Source organism: Marmota marmota, unplaced genomic scaffold, assembly GCF_001458135.2.
Source record: "Marmota marmota marmota unplaced genomic scaffold, marMar, whole genome shotgun sequence".
NCBI classification, from domain to species: domain Eukaryota; kingdom Metazoa; phylum Chordata; class Mammalia; order Rodentia; family Sciuridae; genus Marmota; species Marmota marmota.
Window position 1 is genome coordinate 54,991,129 of NW_026000174.1, and position 22,215 is coordinate 55,013,343.

General features: G+C 49.4%; 1 long non-coding RNA gene across 5 annotated transcripts; it reads left to right on the plus strand.

The window, feature by feature from the left end:
* The first annotated feature begins 248 nt into the window (after window positions 1-248).
* LOC125612105 lies at window positions 249-22,084 on the plus strand. 5 transcript variants are annotated; one of them, XR_007342421.1, is made up of 6 exons: window positions 249-737; window positions 1,897-1,951; window positions 3,551-3,625; window positions 6,314-6,443; window positions 15,275-15,429; window positions 19,331-22,084. It is a non-coding gene; the product is annotated as an uncharacterized LOC125612105 (long non-coding RNA). The 5 variants fall into 5 exon arrangements; XR_007342422.1 differs by lacking the exon at window positions 6,314-6,443 and having other exon boundaries at window positions 251-737; window positions 3,551-3,775; window positions 19,331-20,051; window positions 20,681-22,084; XR_007342423.1 differs by lacking the exon at window positions 6,314-6,443 and having other exon boundaries at window positions 251-737; window positions 3,551-3,775; window positions 19,331-20,051; window positions 20,899-22,084.
* Window positions 22,085-22,215: the final 131 nt, after the last annotated feature.

Genomic DNA, 22,215 nt, shown 5'->3' on the forward strand with positions numbered 1-22,215 from the left:
GGCGGGTAGGGGAAGGAGAGGGCAGGGAGGAGAAGGACCACGCAGACTCCAAGCGGCCTCCGGGCGGTCTGCCCGCTGCGTGCTGGGAGGGCCCCGGGCTTCGGAGCCGGTGTTGTCACCTCGGGTCTCCAGGCGGGGTTGCAGGCGGAGCCCCGAGTGGCACCCGGCACAGGCAGGCGCGGAAGAGCCCACCGAAGTAGGGCCTTCCGCCTACCCTCTAGCAGCATTGGAGAGCCCCGCACCCGCGCGGCNAGGACAGCCTGAGCCATCGTCACCACCCCAGGTTCCCCGCGCATCCAGGCCGCGCCTCCCCTCGCCGCGCCTCCCGGCCCGAGGGCCCGGCTACGTCACTGCGGCTCTGACGCGCGCTAATGGAGGCACGGGCGGAGGCGGCGGGGCGCGGGCTTCCTCCTGGGAGGTCCCGGTTCTTGCAACCCACCGCCGCGTCCTTGGCCCTCCTCCAGGGGAACCTCGATTTTCCAAATTTGGGAAGGCTGGCTGTCCTTCGACTACTGATAAGGACGCGAGCGCATGGTAAAAGATTTTAACAATGCCCGGAAAGAAATAGCTGGACCCGAAAAAGAGACTAATAATAGCCACCAGCTAGAGCTCTGCTCGTGTGCTCAGCGCCCTTAAGAACAATAATGACGACAACAACCGTAATAGCTACCATTTATTGAGCGCTTACTCTGTGCCAGGCACTGGGTTAAGCGCTTTGCAAGCAACAACCCTCGGAGGTAAGTACCGTTATTATCCCTATTTTGCAGGAAACCGGGGCAGAGAGGTTAAATAACTTGCCCCAGGGCACACAGCTAGCTGATGCCAGTGCCAGAATTCCAACCCAGGTTGTCTGATCCCATGTAATTCTCATGTCCACCCATTATGGTCGGGATCATCCTCTCCATCTTAAAGATGAGGAAACTAAGGCACATGGGAATGTAAGTACCTTGCCCAAGGTCACCTAGCTGGAAAATGGATGAGGCAGAAAGCGAACCCAGGGCTCCTCTCTGTCCGCAGAACCCGCGGTCTTGGCCATAGGCGATGCCACTTCCAAACCACCTCCGATAGCCCAGCAGGCTTTGGCCCCTGGTCCCAAGAGGCGCAGCCCCTGATAGGTTTGGGTGAGTTCCTGTGGCCTCCGATCCCCTGGTGCATCGAGTGTTTCCGAGCATCGTCCCTGCTTGGCCCTCTGGTTTAGAAAAGGAACGCATCTGCGGGAATCTCGTCTTGGACCCGGCGCGCGGTCCTGGGAAGGGAAGGAGCGGGGGCGGATGCAGAGGGAGGGATCCAGAGTCCCACTTGCGGAGCCGCGGAGCCTGGCCCAGGGTTTGCCCCGCGCAGCCGGCAGAGGGCGCTGCCGCACGCGCCTAGAGTCCCACGGTCACCAGACCTAGGGGCAGGCATACCTCCACCTAGGGATGCCTGGACTCAACCCTGGATCAAGAAGCTTTCTTCCCGGGGGCTGGCACGCCTCAGAGCCCTCCCGACAGTACTGAATCTGCTTTACCTGACTTCGCTTCTCCATCTTTTGCGCTTTTGTCACCCCACCATCTGCCTCCAAGGCTTCCCCACGCCCTGCACCACGGATTGATTCACCTCCTGCTGAGAGGCGAGATACTGATCCCATTCCATTAAAAGGCCCTGGAGTTCGCAAATCCAACTCGACCTTGTCTTCCCTTCCGGTGGGCCCTTGGGTGATTTAAAATGGGGACGAATCGAATCATCCTCTTGGAATAGATAACGAATTTTCTTTCTTTCTCCAAAATTAGAGGGGTGGTGGTGGTTAAGAAGGAGTAGACAGATGAAAGGTTCTATTTTCATAATAGCTACCGCCTATTGAAGGCTTCTTTTGGGCCAAGCCCTTTATATGTCTTAACTCATTGATTCTCACTACAGCTCTGAGAGGTCTGGGTATCGTTCCTACCTGATGGGTGACTGTGTCAGGAAACTGGTAAGTAGCAAAGCTGGGATTCCACCAGGAGTATTTACATTTTAAGTCATGTCCCCGTCACCAGGATGTACAAGGAGACACACTGATCAAAAGAGGTAGGATATACAACCTTAAACTAACTAGAGTGCCCCATTGAACTGAGGACTGACTAGCTTTCTGGGCTCCACTTTGGGACTCAAATATCTGAAACAGAAAAACAAACCCTAAAGGTGCTATTAGAGACTAGGACCAAGGTTTTTCGCTTCTACTTGGAAGAGCATCCGGAGAGGCCCACTCACTTTCTATGTCTGGGCTCTAAGGAAATAAAGGTGGTTCTAGGAAAATCTGAAAAATATGGGAGGGAAAAAAAATCCCTTCTGTGGTTTTTGCTTTAACCAAGTCTCATTTTGCTATTTGCGTTTCATTTTAAAATTAATGTGGCTCTCCCCACCCTTTAAATTGGCACATAAATAGCAAAAACAGAAGGAAAGCCAGATACAAACTTAAAATGTGGTGGGTTCTCAGGAAGGAGGGACATGACTTGAAGTGGAAATGAGGATTAAATGAGGTGCTTTAAACATTTCAAAGACAGATTTTCCACAAGGAATTTAGAGCATAAGCCCTTAGAATAAGAGCTCTGTCTGGGCCAGGCTGGGTATAGTGTCTAGAATTTGCACTTGCTGAATAGATGTGGGAACACAATCACACTTGTAGTGAATGCCTACACCCTCTAACCATCTGGGCCACCACTGTGCTTATGGTCTTAAAATGCAATCTAGGGGGATTTTCCTGTCCTCTGAGTCTGTCACTCTGTCAGACTCCTACTTTTCCAGATGTTTGGTCTGGAAATTCAGTCAAGGTAAGGCAACTGTTGATGATGTCACATTACTTGGTTACCATAGAATAATGCTTAGCTCTGAAATCACCAACTGGTGGCTTTTTCAGACAGAGAAATCAAGGCAGCAAGGACCTCATGAGACTTGTCACTTAATAGTTCTGGCTCTATTTCTCTGTTTTTAAACAAGAAGAATTTTCCTCATCACCCAATTCAAGAGAGCTTGGGCAGTCCCAGGCTGCTTCCTGCTAAATTCTTGGACTTTTTTTGTCCTTCCTGACACCTTCTGCCATGTTTTCAGTGCCTTCACTCCACAAGCACGTCTTGAGATCCCACTCTATAAAGGTACTGGGGGTATCCAGCAGTGAGGAACCCAACATGAATTCATCAGAGGTCACCTTCTCCCACTCTCACCTGGATCCTGACCTCCTGACTCCAACTTCCATACCAGGTCCTACAATAGTAAATGGCTTGCTTCTCCAGCCAGAGACCATTGCTCAGACACTTCTGACATCCTGGCAGCTCCTGACAGCTCCCTGACATCATGTCCTCGGACCCCAGATCCCTGTCCTGGTGATATCAATTTGACAGCAGTTCTGGGCCCTCGGAAGCAGGGCTTGGGAATGTTCTAGGTCCAACACTTGCATTCTTTCCTGTCCTTTCTAGTTGTCATTCCTTCAGCTCATAAGAGCGCTGCTAATGATGACTGAGCTAGCTAGGCCACACTTAGGAAGCATCTCTTACAATGAAAATCCCATAGTGACATAATTCTCCACTGTTCACAGGAAAATGCTGGATTAAACAAACGACAGTGACTGTCTGGCAACGGACCCACTGGATAATGCTTACCAGTTTTCCAGGTCATTTTTGTTTTTTAAATTGAATCTTGGGATCAAGTGATTCACAATAATGAGGGGAAGAAAGAACTCTGGGCTTGTTGTAGCTGTCAGGATTATCCAATTGGAAGGGACTTTCGCTCTTCACACCCCCAAAAAGACAAAATGTTTAAGGTAAATTGCCAGTTTTTGTTTATCTGGAAAATCCATTACTACTGGATGATGTTGGACTTGACCCATTCCCAAACAATAAAAAGAGGATTGAATGTTAAGATTCAGATTTTGTCCCTGAAAATCCCTTTAGAAAGGGATTTCCAAATCAGTATTCTTACAAATCTTGACTTTCTCACCCCCAAGTCTGTCCCATCCCTTCTAGATAAGAGCATTATTTTCTGTCGCTTTGAGGAAGGCAGTGGCCCAGAGGCTGGAGGAATAAGGGACAATAAGGAGGTCAGCTTTTGCGCCGACCTATTCGAATGAAGGGAAATTCTTTGCGCGCCGCCTGGGCAAGAGTCTGTGGTTGTGCATTCACTGGCTGAGGTCCCAAATCTCCCTAATATGGAAGACTGAAATATGCCAGAAGAAAGACCTGTCTGGGAAGGACCTGGGTCCTCCCACCAAGGGGTCAGGGATGGCCAAAGGGGTCTCCTAACGCAGCAGTCTACGTGTGCAGCTGCTGGGTTAAAGAGATTTGGAAACCGCTGAACATTCCTGCTGGGATCTTGCCAAGCCCTGTTGGGAACCGGCTACAGTGCTTGTCTGGGGAAATTAGTTTTGCACTTTCACAGAGTGTGAAATTCCTCAGGGGCATTCTTGTACTCGGGAAGAGAAATCAAACCCAGCTCATTCCTTCAGGGTCTTTGCCATTAATAAAGCAGACGGAATCCAGTTCGCTGGGGCCTGCGCTGGGCGGGGGCAGAAGCAGTCGAGTTTCACCTGTGGCAGAAGCCCTCCCCGAACCCGCGCAAGCTTGAGATTTTAGGGGATCCTGTTACCGGCTTATAAACACCGTGAGTGACAGCCAGCGCTCCCAAGCGACCATAGAGGAGCTCAAACCCTTCCTATCTTCCTAGAAACCCTGGCTGCCCGGCCGGCTGCTTGCTGTCTGATGCAACAGTTTGCAACGCAGCTCTGGGAGTCGAGCCCTGCCGTGGGGCGCCTGGCGCCGGACCGAAGCGCATGCGCGGGCTGCAGCCCTGCCCCCGCCGGGCTGATGGAGGGGGAGAAGCTTTTCTCCAGATGTGCTGGAGGCGGGGCCCGGAGGGCGGGGAGACCTTTGGCAGCTCGCGCCTGCGATCTGAGCTTAATTAAACTTCTCCCGAGGCATTGGCTGACTGATTGACCCAGTGATCCAAAAAAAATCAGAGAGGCCCGAATCGCCCCCAAACGCACTGGGAGAATGAAGTGGAGGAGTTGGCTTTTGGTTTCCAGAGCTGGGCCTTTGGATTCAACTTCCCTTCCCGAGCCTCCCAATCTCAGACGCAGTCGGGGTTCTAAAGCTCCTCAGTCAGGCCTCGTTGGCCTGTGGTTTAATTTGAAGGAGGGAACATGGCATCATAGGTTGTTTTTCAAAATTATCAACCATTCAGGTATTGTCTTTATGATTTTCTCCTACCCACATTCCATCAATATTATATCTTTAATTTACTTTTTTATTTTATTAACTTTTTTTCTAAATTAACTTTAAATCGATTCCCCTTTTTTAATGTATTCTTGACCTAAGCAATAATATTAGCAAAACCACAGCTTGAAAAATAAATTCAGAATTTTTAAAAATGTATATATGTTAGCTAACATTGTCTTGAAACTCTGGAGGTAATAATAGCTATTGGGTTCTAAGCATTGAATGCATTCTAATTCCTCATGACCACCTTAGGAGGTGGATGTTGTCTATATCTCACAGGAAAAGAAAGTGAGGCACAGAGAGGTTAAGCAACTAGCCTAAGATCACATAGCCAGGAGACAAATTCCACTACGTACATAGCTGTCCTAGGCAAGGAGGACCAGGAGTAGGATTATCCAAATCCTAGTCCTTTTTCCAGAGCAAGTCTCTGGAAAATGTCAGGGCCTGGATGAAGGCCGATAGGGAACTGGGCAGCACAGGGATATTGGCATAAGGAGAGGGAGAATCACGACAAGCAGGGTTCAAATACCAGTTCTGCCGGCACTGTGGGAACTGAACCTTTTAGATTCCTTATCTATCAATAAGGAAATAGTTTCTTCCCATACCTCCTGTCTGGCCAACTCAGGACTTCTCTCTCAATCTAGAAGTCTCTCCTCGGGGGATTCTTCCTTCCTACCAAGGCCGGATGGGTGTGGGCCCCTCCAGTGTGTCCTCTGGGCTTTTTTTCTTACCTGGATTGTGGCATTTACCACCACTGTGTGTAATAATTCCCTGCTTCCCCTCCCCTCGCTGAACCTGGAGATCCTTGAGCACTGAGCCTCGACCTTGCTGGCAGGTGTGTCTGCAGCGCCTAGCTCAGTGCTGATGCACCGTGGGCACCCATTACAACTAGGCAGGCCCTCTCCTTCCAGCTCCACAGGGGTGGCGACGTCCACAGAGGAGGCAGAAGGACCCTCTGGCCTCCCCAGGTCACCTGCCCTTGGCACCATGGCTCTGAAAGGTCCCCATAGGGCAAACCCAACTGGTGACATATAATGGGCAGAAATAACTAGGGTAAGGAACAGGGCTCCAGAATCTGTCTCTTGCAGGATGGACCCACTCAGTCCCACCCAGCGTCCAGGCGTTCTTTCCAAGGGCAGCACCCCTGAGCTCCAGCCTGTTTAGTGCGTGTCAAATGCACGTGTGTCACCTCTGATCATCTCACAGTAGCCGCAGGAGGTAGGTTCTGTCCCTACTGCCATCTTAGCAGATGACAAAATAAAGGCTCAGAGAGCCTCAGCTGCTGCTGCTGGAGGTCCCTGGGGGTTAGTACTATCTGAAACTGAACCCAAGTCCAGTGACTCCATAGCTAAGCTTTGTTCCGCCTTTTGTTGAAGCCAAAAGGTGCTTCTAGATATTTCTCTCTTCACCCCTACATCCTGGGGAGGAGAAGGTTTCCTATTTCTGGTGTTTCATTTCTCTTCCCTAAAGTAACCCATATGGGTCTCTGGTGTCCGGGAGAATCCTGGTGCGAGTCCTATCTGCTCTCCTCCGCGGACCATGGAACTGCTCAGAAGTTCCACCTATCAGCATTGAAACTACATTTCCCAGAATGCCATTTTTTTTCAGGACAGAGAACAAAATACCCTATGTGAAACCATGTGTCTCCTATTTTGGGGTTGGAAAATTTGGTCACTAGCTTGGATAAAGATTGGCATGCCCATAGGCTAATTCTTCTGGCCCCAGGCAGACATGAGTTTCCCAGGCTTCAAAGATGGGGGAGGGGTGGGGCTATTGCAGCCAACAAAACCTTCAATTAGAGGCACAGGAACCTGGCGTATGGCTTGACCCCTGCACAGTAGGTATATTTTCGCTCCGCAACAGCCCTCACCACCACCACCGCTTCCCTCTCATCACTTCCCTTCCTTTTCCCTTCTTCCAGATTCTTTTAATTGTACCACTGGGCCACTCCCTTGTTCCCACCCCCACCCCATGCCCACACCCACGGCTTTAACCGTTTCATATAAAATCCAGCCCACCAGACTGAGGTTTTCTTCGACCCAAATGTTATTTTCAGAAGGAGCCATTGAGGTTGGGGAGTAATTGCAGCGTTGGGCCTCTGCGAGCCGAGCTGAAAATAATCAGCGAGGCAGATGGGGCGGGAAGAGAGCGCGGTGCCCTTGCACCAGAGAGCCGAGAAACCCAGCAGAGTGAGTCAGAGGGAAGCAAGCGCCAGGCTGGGCCTGCCGGGCTTATGGCTGGGAGTTCAGTTAAGGGGAAACCGCCCAAGGTGTTGGGGCCTTTCACTGAAGCCCAGTCCAAGGTGGTTCCTGGCTGGACATCACAAGTCCATATTTCTTGTGACAGCCGCTAAACTTCTCCTGCTCTTACTCAATTGGGCCATAGCAGCCACTGGGACACATTGGAACTTGGCCTTGCCAGCTGGCTCCCTGGTCTTCACAGCAGGGTTTCTCAGCTTAGGCACTATTGACAAGTTGGGCTGGATAGTTCTTTGTTGTGGGAAGCTGTCCTGTGCATTGTGGGATATTCAGCAGTGTGCCTGGTCTCTACCCTCTTGATGCCAGTAGCACACACACACTCACTCTGTCATGGTAGTCAAAAATGCCCCAAACCTGCCACATGGGAAAGTCACCCCTGGTTGAGAGCTGCTGGCCTAGAGTAATCTACAGAGGGGTCACATCATCTATCCCCATGGAAGCCTCATGGGCTTCCGTCACATCTGAGTAGGTCCAGATCCAAAGTATTGACCAAATGTTATTGCCAGTGGCAGTTGTTGGATGCCAGGACAAGTGCCCACTGGGTACCAAGCACTGTACTCAGGATTAATAACAAAGCAGAGAATGAGGCAGATGTGGCTCTTGTCCTCATGGAATGACCAGCTTGTTGGGTATGTCAGGCATTCCAAAACTACCTGCGAGAGGCGTGGAAAGGGAACGATGTGGGACTACAGAATATAAAAGAGAATTTCTGACCCAGATTAGGCATTCAAAAAAGGCTCTTGGAATCCAGGCATGGCGGCATATGCCTCTAATCCATCAACTAGGGAGACTGCAAGTTCAAGGCCCGCCTCAGCAGTTTAGCAAGGCCCTAAGCCACTTAGTGAGACTCTGCCTCAAAATAAAAAGAACTGGGATGTAGCTCAGTGGTTAAGGGCCTGTGGGTTCAATCCCCTGTTAGTGCCCCCCACCCAAAAAAAGAGGCTCTTGGAGGAAATGAGAAATTAGTCAATGGATACTCAAGGGTGGGGAGTGTTCTGCAGACCAGGGACAGTGTTCAGACACCTTGAATGAAGTGTGCCATATTTTAAGTATCCCAAAGAAGTTTGTTATGGACCAGGGTTAGGACAATGGAGAAGCATTTTCTCCCCTCATCCCCAAAATTTGCATTTCCTGTCCTCCTCCTCGGGTTCCTAGCACAGCATGTAAACTTAGGATCATATTTAACCATATTTAAACCACCAATCGCCTCGTCCTCACTCAACCCTCCTCCATCAACCAGTTACCAAGTTCTGTCCTCCTTCCACGAAATCTCCTTGCAAACTGTCTCCTGGCCTTGGTTCCCACCACCAAAACCCTGATCTGATGCAGACTCTCTTCATTACTCAACCAAATTAGAGACATAACTTCCAAACGAGTCATTCTCCAGAGAAAGACATACATCTAACTGTGTCTCCCTTGGCTTAAAAATCCTGCACGGCTTCCAGAGGTCTGTCAGCCTATGTCCTGCGCTTGGCCTTCAGGTGCCCTTCATAAACTGAGCCCCGCCTACCTCCCAGAGTCCCACCCCTCCCCCACCATACCACCAGCCTCCCTGGGTGGGGGTGTGCACACCTCCATCCCTTTGCTGTTCTCTGTCGGAAGTGCTCTTCCCAACCAAAACCGTTAGGGAAAGTCCCACATGTCCCTTAAGGGGCCAAAGTGAACTCATTGCTCTCTTCTCCCTCTTCTTTTTTCCTCTCAGTACTGGGGATTGAACCCCTGGGGTACTCTACCACTGAGCTGCACCCCCAGCCCTTTTATTTTTTTTTTATTTTGAGATGGGGTTTCATTAAGTCACCAAGCCTGGCCTCAAATTTGCAATCTTTCTGCCTCCTCCTTCCAGGTAGCTGGGGTTACAGGTACGTGCCAACTGTACCCCATCCTTACTGGCTCTAAGATGCTTATTCTTAATTCTTCCCTTTGTTTTATTTGGGCTTTATATAACACTGCTAGTTTACCAAATGTCACGTTGACCCATAATTATATGCTTAAATCTGTCATTCCCCTTAGAATCTGAGGACTTCATGGGCAGGTTAATGAAGTAGACCTTGCTGGTCGACTATCAAATATCCATTCTCTCCTTTCAGCTTCCTAAGAGAAGCCAAGGAAATACAAGGCACAGGGTATAATTAAATGTACCAGCTAAACTGTTATAGCAAGCAGATTCAGGATACAGAGGCTTATGCAAGCCTATGGGCCTTAGTGGGACCTGACCCCTTCTTAGGCCCCAAGGATGGGCCCACCACCCTTCCCAAGAATTGATTCTGGTCCTAAATTAGTCAGTGTGAAGCAAAGATGTTCCTGGTTCACTAATATCCACTCTCCTTTAAGAATGGAACTGATTTTCCACTGAGCCAATGGCTGCCTCCCTGAAGACTACATTTCCCAGCATGTGTCCAAGTTCTCACCAATAGACCATGAGCAGAAATGACTGTACCATTTCTAAGCTGTGCCCTCAAAGGAATGTGCATGTGCTTCCCCAACCCTTCTCCTGTCCTTTTCCCTCTGGCTTGGAGATGATAGAAATTGAAGCAGTCTCCTTGCATCTAGAGAAGAAAAACATGTGAAGGATGGCCAAGCCTTCCCAGCAGTCTCGGACTGCTTTCCTCTTATGTGAAAGAGACATAAATTTCTTTCTTTCTTTTTAAACACATATATTTTCAGCTTTTACCTTTATTTATTTATTTTTTTTGGTACCTGGGATTGAACCCGAGGACACTCAAACACTGAGCCATATCCCCATCCCTTTTTATATTTTATTTTCAGCCAGGGTCTCATTTAGTTGTTTAGGACTTCACTAAGTTGCTGAGGCTGGCCTTGAACTTTTGATCCTTCTGCCTCAGCCTCCAGAGCCGCTGGGATTATAGGCACGCATCACTATGTCCAGTGAGACATAAATTTCTATTATTTACAATTCAGTATTACAGCAACTTCTCCCACACTCTACAAAATGCATAGGGCCTGGCCTTTCCAGGTCTCAGGAATTGTTTCAGGACTGAGCATGTGACCTGCTTAGGGCAAAAGATAGAAGGAAAGTTGGATGAGAGATTTCCCGAAAAAGTGCTCCTGTTTTCATAAAAGAGTGTCGTGGAATAACCTCTTTTTTTGTCCTTCTGAACACTGCTGAGCTGCAGACCCCTTGCTACCAGCCTAGGGAGGCTATGCATAGAGAAGAGCAGGGTCAAGAGAACCACCCAGAAAGGAATCAGTTTCTAGACAGACCAACTTAGAAGCTCACAGCAGTCATCTGCTTGGGCTGCTGTGACAAAATTCCACCAAAGTTCAAGATCAGGGTGTCATCAGAAACAGTTCCTGGTGAGGCCTCGCTTCCTGGCTGGTACATGGCGGCCATCTTTCTCACTGTGGCCTCACATGATCTCTTCTCTGTGTGTGCATGCAGAAGGAGATCTCTGGAGTCTTATCCCCTTCTTATAAGGACACCGGTCCTATCTGATTAGGACTTCACCTTCATGACCTCATTTAACCTTAATCACCTCCTTAAAGGGCCCTTTCTCCAGCTATAGTCACACTGGGGATTAGGGCTTCAATATAAAAGAAAAAAAGTGGAGGATAATAATTCAGTCCATAAAATCCACCCTACCTCTTATCTTCCAGCTAAGTGAGCCAATGGACATCCTTTGGTTGAAGCCAGTTTGGGTTGGATTTTTGTTTTTGTTGTTTGGTTACTTTACAAGGTTTTACTCTGCTTCACAGCCCTGTGTGCCTAGCACAGAGCCCAAGTCACAGCTGTCAATAACTGTAGAGGGAACACACATTTGCCAATGTTCTTGTACTTGCAATGACAACCTCTCAGATGAGCTGCAAGCCTTCCTTTTTCCGTCTGCCCAACTTGAACTTCTAACGCCATCGCATGGAATTCATCTTCAGAAAATTCTCAGGCTCACCCCCCCAGCTTCCTACACATTTTGTGAGTCAGCTCTCCATCATGGTGAGAAAATTTCCTGAGAGGAAAGGTTTATTTGGGTTCGTGATTTCAGGGGTTTCGGTCCACGGTCACTTGGCCCTCTTGCTTTGGGCTGGTGGCAACCCAGCACATCGTGGTGGGAGTGTGTGAGGAGGAGATCTGTTCACTTTGCAGCAGCCAGGAAGCAAGCACAGATTGGGAGTGGGTGGATCCTAGTATGTCCTTCAAGGGCACACCCCCAGTGACCTAACCTCCCCGCTCCAGGCCCTAACTCCTAAAGGGTCTGCCACATCCTGATAGTGCTACAGGTGGGGGACCAAGCCTTTAACACTTGGCCTTTGGAGGCCTCTTATCCAAACCACAGCATTCAGGGAACTGAGGCTTCAGCTATAAAATAAGGGGATTGGTCTGGACACAGTCTGGCACACCTTCCAGCAAGAACAGCTAGGACCACCCAACTCCAAATCCCATGGCTCCATCTGAGGCCTCTTCCAAAGAAGCCCATCTGCCATTCAGAGTGAAGACCCCTCTAGAGCTAACCATGCACAGCCTCATGGGAGATCCCCCTGGGCTCCTCTTCTAAGTCCTGTGGCTCTGCAGAAGGCCTCTTCCAGCACTAACTGCCTGAGGTTCTGTTGGAAGTTGTAAAATCCCAAGATTCTATACTACTATGCTACATGAAAGGCTTTTTCTTGCGGCGGGGGTGGGGTGGGGTGGTGTCTACTAGATCTCCTGCTGTCAGCACAGAGGAGAAAACCCTAAGGAGAGCCTACACTGTCATGCTGTTGTTCTTCCAGATAAGACCAGAGGCTGGCCCTGCTGGGAAACAGACATACAGGGCCACTGTAAGGCTCAGACATCAGTCAGAGCCTACATCTGGGACACTCAGATTCCTGGTGCCCAGTGCTCAGCCATTCAGACTGCCATCACTAGGGACCAAGATGGCGGCATGCCAGTTCCACACACAATATTTCCTTCTTCTATCCATAAGGGCTCCACTTCCCTGCTCCCTTGTGCAGCCTGGGGAAGCATAGGAGGAAAGTCTGCCTCATCTTTTGAATGTGAAAGAATTAGCTCTCAAGGAGGCCACTAGTAAATGGATGAGTTGCTCAGCCAGGGCTGCAGGAGTCCGGAGATGCTTCCTCTCGAGTCTGAATTGATTCCAAGCTCTCTTTTAGAGTTAATGCTTCCAGAAGAATTACTATGTGCTGAGCACTGTGCTCAGCACTCAACCTGTATTAGCTTATTTTATCTTCACAACACACTGTGGGTATGTATTATCACTGTTCCATTTTTTTGTCGGGGAGGGTACCAGGGATTGAACTCAGGGGCACCCGATCACTGAGCCACATCTCAGCCCTATTTTGTATGTATTTAGAGGCAAGGTCTCACTGAGTTGCTTAGTGCCTTGCTTTTGCTGAGACTGGCTTTGAACTTGTGATCCTCCTGCCTCAGCCTTCCAAGCTGTTGGGATTACAGGCATGTGCCACTGTATCCTGCGCTATTCCATTTTAAAGATGAGAAAATTGAGGCTTGGAGAAGTAAAACCGCTTGCTCAGAATTAGTGACAGAGCTGAACTGACCTCAGGCCTGAGAGCCACACCAGCCTGGATTCTTAACCAGAGCACTTGGTGTGAGGTCTTTGGAATTTGGTGGCTGCTCCTTGGGTTTTGTAACTTGGACAGGCATGGTGAGGCCCCAGCTCTGGGAAGTCAGTGCTGACAGGAGAAAGGACCAGAGAGAAACAGGCACTGAAGGACAAGGCCGGTGGAGACCAACAGGTAGTCCAGGTCAAGTTTATAAAGGGCAGTCAAGGTCTACTGAACCCAACCAGGGCTGGGTCAGGAAAGAGGCTTGGCCTAGGGCTAGGAGGAGGTCTTCTTCCTGAGGGAAGAGTGCTTTTCCACATTGGGAACCTTATTACCTGCCCTCTACTCACCAGGAGCCCTGCGGCAGATGAGGGGTGGCCGTGGAAGCAGGAGGTGGCCTTGGGGAGGTGTGGGTCCCGATCGTTTGTCACTTCTATTTCCTGCCTTTCTCTTTTCTGTTCGGCATTGTAGAGGTCAAATGACAAACGTCAGGCCCCCTTGCCAACTGGCTTTTGACTAGATTGACCCAGGAAGAGGTGCTAGAGGAAGATGGGGGCAGGAGAAAAGAGGTCTGGATATTTCTCCCCTTCCCCAGCCTTGGTGGCGTCTCTGGCTCCGGCTCCCACTGGGAAGCCCTACTCCTGAGCTTTTGACCCACCACCTCCTCCCTTTGTTTTTCCAGACATGGGAGTAGTGACAGTTTTCACTGCTGCGATCTCTGGATGCCAAGTGCCCAAGTGCCCTCTCAACATTCCCTCCATGGATCCTGGGCTCAGGTCTCCCAACGGGACCCTGCCTACCCCAGGCCAGCTGGGAATTGGGGCAGAGTCTCTCTGGGAAAGTGGCCTGAAACTCCCAAATGTGAGGGTGACCAGAAGCCCCATTCTAGTCACCAGTATGCACCTAGGGTGCTAGGTTAGGTGACCGTGAACAGAACTCTGCAGCCCAATGGATCTCAGACCAGGAGCCTTGGTGACAGGCAGGTCTGAGGCAGTAGAATGCCTTCCTGTCCGTCAGGATTCATCTGTCACTCACGTTCTCCCGGCTTCCATAAGAATCCCGACTGGGCGGGGCAAGGTGACACATGCCTGTAGTCCCAGCGGCTTGGGAGCCTGAGACAGGAGGATCTCAAATTCAAAGCCAACCTCAGCAACTTAGCAAGGCCCTAAGTAACTCAAAGTAACCCGGTCTCTAAATACAATATAAAAAGGGCTAGGGACGTGGCTCGATGGCACCTCTGGGTTCAATCCCCGGTACCAAAAAAAGGATAAAAAGAATCCCAACTGAGCCACCACTTATCTATATGACCTCAGCAAGTTACTAAACCTTTCTGGATCTCAGTGTCCCCACCTGTGCTATAGGTAAAATAATGGTCCCCCTCCCATGGTTGCTGGGTGGATGGAAGGAGACAGAGCTTGGCGAGTCCCCTGGAGAGCCAGTCAGTGGTGTCATTATTAACAACAATAGACTGGACAGCACCTGGGTCAAATGGTCTGCCTCTGAGGACCTTCAGAAAGCAGGGGCAGGGGACCAAAGGGGGTTCCCAGTGTGGGGCAGTCAAACTGGGATGTGCCAAGATTTGAGGGTCTGTGAATTGGGGGGCCATATGTTGGCTCCACTCCAAAGACTGGTGCCCATTTCCCTGGCACCTCAGACTCAGGTACATCCTCTTTTTGCTCAGTGTCAGCTGGGAGTCCCAGCTGCGAAATCTTCAGCCCCTGAGGAGGAGACGGAGGCTTTGCATCTCTCCTGCCATTTTAGTCTGAGACGGGGAGCAGGTGAAGGGGGCGGAGGAGCCCCACAAACCTCACGCACTCTCCCAGGTGTTTCTATTTGTCAAGGGATCACTGTGTATTATTAGGCTTTGTCTTCCACCTGCTGAAGAGGTATGATATGTTGTCATCATCAATGATATCCCCATTTTATAAAGGCATTGAACCTCAGAGAGGTTAAAGAACCAGCCTAAGGTCACACAGCCAGAATGAGGAAGGGCCAGTATCCCAATCAGTTGTGGTGTCTCTGCCTAGGGCTTCTCACCAAGCAGGCACTGGGGCTGGCATTTGAGTGCAGGAGGGGACCGTCCTAGTCCCACACTTGGGATGTATGACAGATATTGAAAGCAAGGGGAAGGCTTGAAAAGGATGGTCTACTAGGAGGCTGGCCTCTGCTGAGGCTGTGTATGTGTGTGTGCGCGTGCATGTGTGTGGCTGGCAGTATTTGCTGTCTGGGTGGGAAGGGCTGGGTGGTTGCCGCTCTCATCCGTGTCTCGATTCCTAGGAAATGCTCAGCTGTTTTCCTGGAGAGTTGACTCTGGTCCCTTGTTCTCTACAAAGTCAAAACGAGAGGCTACCAGGGCACTCATCAATTCAGACTTGACCAACCTCTCTGAGACTCCAAGCCAGAAGGTGACTGGTACCTTGGTGGCCCACCAGGTGAGGATAGGCTGCTGCAGAATATCTCGTCCCTAGACCCACTACCCTCGGAGGTCAACCTCCAGTGACCTTCCAGCCATGCTCCAGTCCCTCACTTCAGCCCCACAGGGTACAGCCTGTGTGAATCAGGAGTGGGAGCCCGGGAGTCAGTCTGAATCTCAGCCTGGACTCACAGGAACTGTGACTCTTGGGCAAATGCCTTCATTACTCCTTCTGAGACTTGGTTTCCTCATCTGTTCATTGGGCATGATGCCTTTCCATGGGCAGGTGAATGTGACAGCTTCCGCCTCTTCCCTTCTTTCATCCTTCCTTCCGCATCCCCACCCTCTCTCCCGGCCACTTGGCCACCTAGCTGCTGGGCCCTCCTTTCCCAGAACCCTGCCAGCTGCGGCCTCTGGGCCTCGAAGAAGACAGTGGTTTCCCCATCTTTTCCTGTGGCTTGCCCCAGGGCCAGCTCCCCTGAGAGCAAAGGCCCCAGAGCGGGAGCCTCAGGCCCCACCCTTTACGTAAACACTAGTTGGGCACCAGCGGAGCTCAGGAGGGAAGCGCTCCCAGCTCCTCACCTCCTCCAGCCCCTGCCACTGTAGATTCCACGGGAAGCGCCAGGCAAATCTGGCGCCCTGGCACCCAGGCCGACTCGCTGCTGGAAACAGTCACTTGGAGCCAAACCTCAGGCTGAAGGTAGACGGGACTTAAAAGTCCCTGAGCTGGCCTGTTGGCCTCCCTGCACAGCACCCGGGGCTGTCCCAGAAAGGACGTTTAAATCTCTCATTCAAACACTTCCAATGGTCATGAGAGACATTCATAAGTGCGACCTGTTCGTTTCTTAAAAATAAAGGCAGGAATTCAGTATAACAAAGCAGTGTCAACTTTTGGGGCAGGAGAAATGTGTGTGTTTTATTATGCTTTGCAATGTGCTCTTCTGTATTATTAAAACACCGCTAAATGACACTTTTAAATAGATAAGACTAGGGTCTGGGGTGTAGCTTTGTGGTAGAATGCACGTTGGGCATAAGTGGGACCCTGAGTTCTATCCCCAGCACCAAAATAAAGCAAAATAAATAAGAATATCCTTGTTTCATTGGGAAATTTTAGCAAACACTCAATATAATGGAGAAAATAAGAATCACCAGAATCTCTCCTCTAGAACCAGATCATTGATGTTGGTTTGTTTCCTTTCAGTTCTTTTTCTAGCATTTATTTTATCATTTTATTCTTTTTACAAAAAATGGAATCATATCGTTGAATAACTTTTCCCCCTTAGCAATATATTTGAACAGTTCTCGGGTCCTTATTTACATTAGCACACATCTTTTCAGGGCTTTTTTTTTTCCATATAATCATGAAAAAGGTATTTCTAAAAAAAACTTTTTTGTAGTTGTAGAGGGACAGAATACCTTTATTTTATTTGTTTATTTTTATGTGGTGCTGAGGATGGAACCCAGTGCCTCACGCATGCTAGGCAAGCGCTCTGCCACTGGGCCACCACCCCAGACCCAAAAAAGGTATTTTTTAATGGTTAAGATCCATATCAATCTCACTAGGATCATTCCATTTATGTCTTAGTATTTTTTCTTACTTAAAAAGTAATACTGGGGCTGGGGCTGTAGCTCAGTGGTAAAGCACTGGGTTTGATCCTCAGCACCACATAGAAATAAATAAATAAAGATTAAAAAAAAGGCAATACACTCTTGGAGAAAACAGATACACAAACAAAAGAACATGAAAAATCCCCGTAGCCTCCCCACTGTGAATTAATTCTGCTAATATTTTAGTTTTTAACATTCTGTCTGCTTTTTCTGTTTATATGTCAATGTGTAAAAATGTCTTGATTTAGAACTTCCAGGTCTACAGAACTGTGAGCGATGAATATTGTTGTTCATAAATCACCCAGTCTAATTTAAAGTAAAATTGGAAACATACAGTTCATTCTTTTTAATTTAGTTTTCATTATTATTTTGAACCCCACTGGGTTCAATCCTAGTACCAAAAAGAAAAAAAAAATAGAGAGGGAAAGGGAGAGAGAGAGAGAGAGAGAGAGAGAGTGAGAGAGAATAAAGAAAGGAAAGGGGGGGGGGAGCCTTGCCAGTGTATATAATTAATATCTTGTTTTTTTCTCCTCTTATTTGTCAGTGAATATTTCTCATTAAATATTTTGGCAATTCTAAATTTTTAGTGACTGATATTCCATAATATACATTATAGATTCATCACCTTATAGATTCATTACCTTATTTGGGTATTTTGTTCTGATAAATAAGTCACCTTTAGCTGGGCACAATGGCACATGCCTGTAAATCTCAGTGGCTCTGGAGGCTGAGACAGGAGGATCGCAAGTTCAAAGCCAGCCTCGGCAACAGCAAGGCTGCTAAGCAACTCAGTGAGCCCCTGTCTCTAAATAAAATACAAAATAGGGCTGGGGATGGGGCTCAGTGGTCGAGTACCCCTGGGTTCAATCCCCAGTACCAAAAATAAAATCCACTTTTATGTTCAAAACTTGTCAGAGGAGGAGACCCCACGCTTTCCTCTCTAAGCTGTGGGTGCCACTGAAGCCACCATATTCAGGAGCCGGGATGGTCTGTAGCTTGAAAGCCAGCTCAGGGGCCGAGTTGGCTCTTGCTAACAGAATGCAGCTTTTGTTTTGGCAGCAGGTGTCCCCTGCTTCTCCCACTGTAGGGAAAGTCACAGGTGTGGGTGGGCAGGTCCTGGTGGAGTGAAGGAAGTGCCGCAGGAGATGGCTAACCCTCAGGAGCCAAGGGAACGCTCGCCCTGGAGAGGCAGGGGCAACTTGGTGGGGCCCATTCATTCCTCCCTCAGGTTCAGCCAATGCTTATGAGCCAAGCCTCTACCCTGGGCCACATGGTGGGCCAGGCCCTGGCCATGTCTCAGTGTCAACGTGGTCCCTGTTTTTCCAGACCTAAGTCAGCTCTAAATTCTCAAATATCAAGCTTAACCCGGAAAGTTGCCGACAATGGATGATCCTGCAGCCCACACCCCCCAAGATCTCATGCAACAGATATTGGGAGCCTAGAACCCTTCAGTCTCTCCAGGGACTCTGATGAGAGTCCCCAGAGACCATTTGGGGAGGAGAAATATCAGCTGAGGCTCCTGGAGAATGTTTCCTAAGCCAGACAAGCCTGGAGCCTCTGTCTGCTTAGCATGTGGCTTGAACCTCAGTTGAGACTTAGGCTATGATAATGGGGACACCCGTCAGGCAGACCTGAACCCAAATCTCAACTCCACCCTTCCATAAAGGAAATGAGCTAAACTCTTTTATCCTCAATTTCCTCATCTGTAAAATAGGGGTAATCATATGCTTTCTATATGAAATTAAGTTTTAAAAAATTTGTTCTTTTTAAATATACATGACCTTAGAATGTATTTTGATGTATTATGCATACATGGAGTATAACTTATTCTAAGTAGGAACCCATTCTTGTGGTTGTATGTGATGTGGAATGCCAAAGGCCGTGTATTTTCTATGTTCATATATGAACATAGGAAAGTTATGTCATGGCCGATTCATTCCACTGTCTTTCCTATTCCCATTCCCCCCGCTCCTCTTCATTCCCCTTTGTCTAATCCAATAAACTTCTATTCCACCCACCCTTATTGTGTGTCAGCATCCACATATCAGAACATTCGGTCTTTGGTTTCTTGGGACTGGCTTATTTCACTTCGCATGATGTCCCCAGATCCATCTATTTACCAGCAAATTTTATAATTTCATTCTTCTTCATGGTCGACTAATATTCCACTGTGTATATATACCACATTTTATTAACCCATTTATCTATCTGAGAAATTAAGTTTTACAGAGCTTAGCAGACAGTTTAGCACTCAATAAATGGTAGATATTGTTATTAATTAAAATTTATTTATCCATTTACATTGCCTCCAGGTACATAATTCCAGCAAGAGACCCGAAACAAGATGTACAAAATGTCTCCCACTCCATGAGGCTCCTGGTGGTGAACGTCCAGTCCTGGTCATCCTCATGCTCGCCACCCTCACATGACTTGACTTCTGACTCATGAGCTCTGCATCTGCACCCTCCCACAACTTTAGAAGTACAATCATAGAATCCAGGGCTCCAAAGTGTGGCCCCTTATCCACCCTTAGCACCTGCCCCAGCATGGGAGAGCTCTTCTCAGCTCCTTTGAGATGGAGATGCAGGTGGCATGCAGGCAAGATGAGGAGAAGGAGGACCTGAGGTCCCTACTTTCTGCTCCATGCTTCTGGGGGAGTCCAGGCCTGGCCATCCACCGTCTCCATGCTCAGGGCCAAGCAGCTGCAGAGGCTGCAGGTTGCTCTGAGGTGGGACAGACTAGGCAGGGTCACTGTTGGTAATGATGTTTTCAAGTGCTCATGGATGGTGTGGTTGCCATGGTGATGCCCTTGGTTCTGAACAGGCAGTAGCCTCTCTTGAGTTGTGAGTCAGGTTCTGTTTTATTTTTTAAAAAACAAAACCAGGCGCCCTGACCTACGGGAGACAAAGCGGAGCTGCAGGTGGAGGCCACGGCGTCACTGCGGGGGTGTGAATCCGGGGTGCTATGTGCAGTCCTGGGGTCCCCTGATGTCAGCTGGCCCCGCTTGCTGTGGTCCTGGGAGCATCCACAGAGGTAAGCGGGGAGGCCAGACCTCAATCTGTGGCCCAGGAAGTGAACACAATCAGAACCCACTCTCCTGGTTGGAAGCCACTTACTAGAAGGCAGGTCCCATTCCTTAGCTGCAGTCCCAGGACCAAAATGGAACCTCCAGGGACTCTGCCCTGCTCCTCAGACACCGGAGTCTTCAGGGCCCACAGAGGTGGAGCATGCGCTGGCCAGCCTCAGCCAAATGAAGGACAGGGCCTGGCCCAGAGATGACCAGTGCTGAGCTGGCCCACCCACGAGTGTGACACACAGGAGCACCCGCCCCGACGTCCAGGCTGAACCCAGTCATCCCTTTGAGAGGGGCAGGGTCCTGGAAAGACCAGGGAGGCCACAAAAATGTTCTCCCAGGGCCTGAACTTCTGGGGTGGGGCTCCCTTTCCCAGCACTCCACAGGGGAGGGGTAAAGGCAGTAATGACTCGGGCCTCAATGCCGGGCCTTGTGTCACCCTCCAGGGGAATGATACAGGAACCCTCTTCCTTGGCTTGGACACTGTCCCAGCACCTTAGACCTATAGGTGTAGGGGCCAGGAAGCCTGCTCATGTGTCTGGGCTCCCAGAGATTGAGTAGGAGGGATTGATTCCTTCCTCTCCCACAGTCTGATGGCCAGAAGACTTGCCTCCTAACCAACCCTGGACTCCCAGTCCTGCTCCACCTCGGCCTTCGTTATTTCGCATTATTGATTATAGTGGATAGGTCAGTAGGTGCCGAGCTCTATGTGACTGAGCTCCCACCCCCATCGTAGTGTGGGGTGTGATGTAGTCATAGCACCTTCTCCCAGGGCAGCTGGAGGGTGAAATGCAATCGTATTTGCAGATGTTTCACACAGAACCTGGCCGGCGCAGACAAGCAGAAGTGACTCTTACCAGTGCTGACTTTTGTTCAGGCCCTTAGCCCATCTTGCCTGGCTAACGGCTACAGTCTCTTGACGTCACTGGTCAATTGCAGTCTTGCTCCTCTCCAATCCATTGTCCATGCCACAGCGGAGTGATTTATCTAAATGCAGTCCCAACCATGTGATTTTCCTCCGTAAAATCTACCGATGGCTCTCATTTGCCTTCAGGGTAACGCTTAGATGGTCAACAAGGTCCCTCAACGTCTAGCCATTGGCTGCCCTCTCCTGCCCCGTATTTCCTCACACGTTCCTGGCCAGAAGCAAGTGTGAGAAGTGTTCTCCAGACACTTCTGATTCTAGCCTCATCTGTACCTTCAGAATTTTTGCCGCATTTTTCCCTTGGTCCAGAGCACCCTTTCTCTTTCTGGGCACCTAGCAAACACCAGCCCCTCCCCTTCAAGAACACATCCTGAAAATTCCCACCATCCTGAAACCTCTCTTCAAGCACAGAGTCCACCACTTCCTCCTCTGAGCCACTTTGGTGCCCTCCGTAAAGACCATTACCCATGACACTGCAATGATTGCTGTCCATGCCTGAGACCCTTTCCAGTTTCATGAGGAAGCATGGATTCTAATTTCCATATCCCTGGAACACACGGGATCATCACATCTAGAGATGAGCGTCCCTAGATGAATGAATGAAGACATAGAAGAGGAAACTGAGGCCCAGACAGGAGTAGTGACGTGGCTGACGTGGAGTCGGGAATCCTGTAACTCCAGCGGCTCTAGACTCCAGGGACTCTGGACCATTCATTTGTTCCTCAGTCACTTCCAAAGCACCAGTGAGACTCCAGACACTGTGTTGTACCCTGATACAAAGATCCAGGAGCCACCTGGCCCTCAGGAGCCCACAGGCAGGTGGAACAGAATGACCATGTCCTTTATTACAAACTGTGACGGAGGGTGTAGAAGGAGCTGCAGGAAATCCAGGGACATGGTGGTGAGAGGAAGCCACTAGCTCGGGCTGAATGTTTGTTTCCCCATCAAAATTCGTACATTGAGGGGCTGGGATTGTGGCGCAGTGGTAGAGTGCTCGCCTTGTATGCGTGAGACACTGGGTTTGATCCTCAGCATCACATAAATATAAAATAAAGATATTGTGTCCATCTAAAACTAAAATAAATAAATATATATATTTAAAAAAAAAATTCGTACATTGAGGTCGGGCACGGTGGCACATACCGTAATCCTAGCCGGCTTGGGAGGCTGAGGCAGGAGGATGGGGAGTTCAAAGCCAG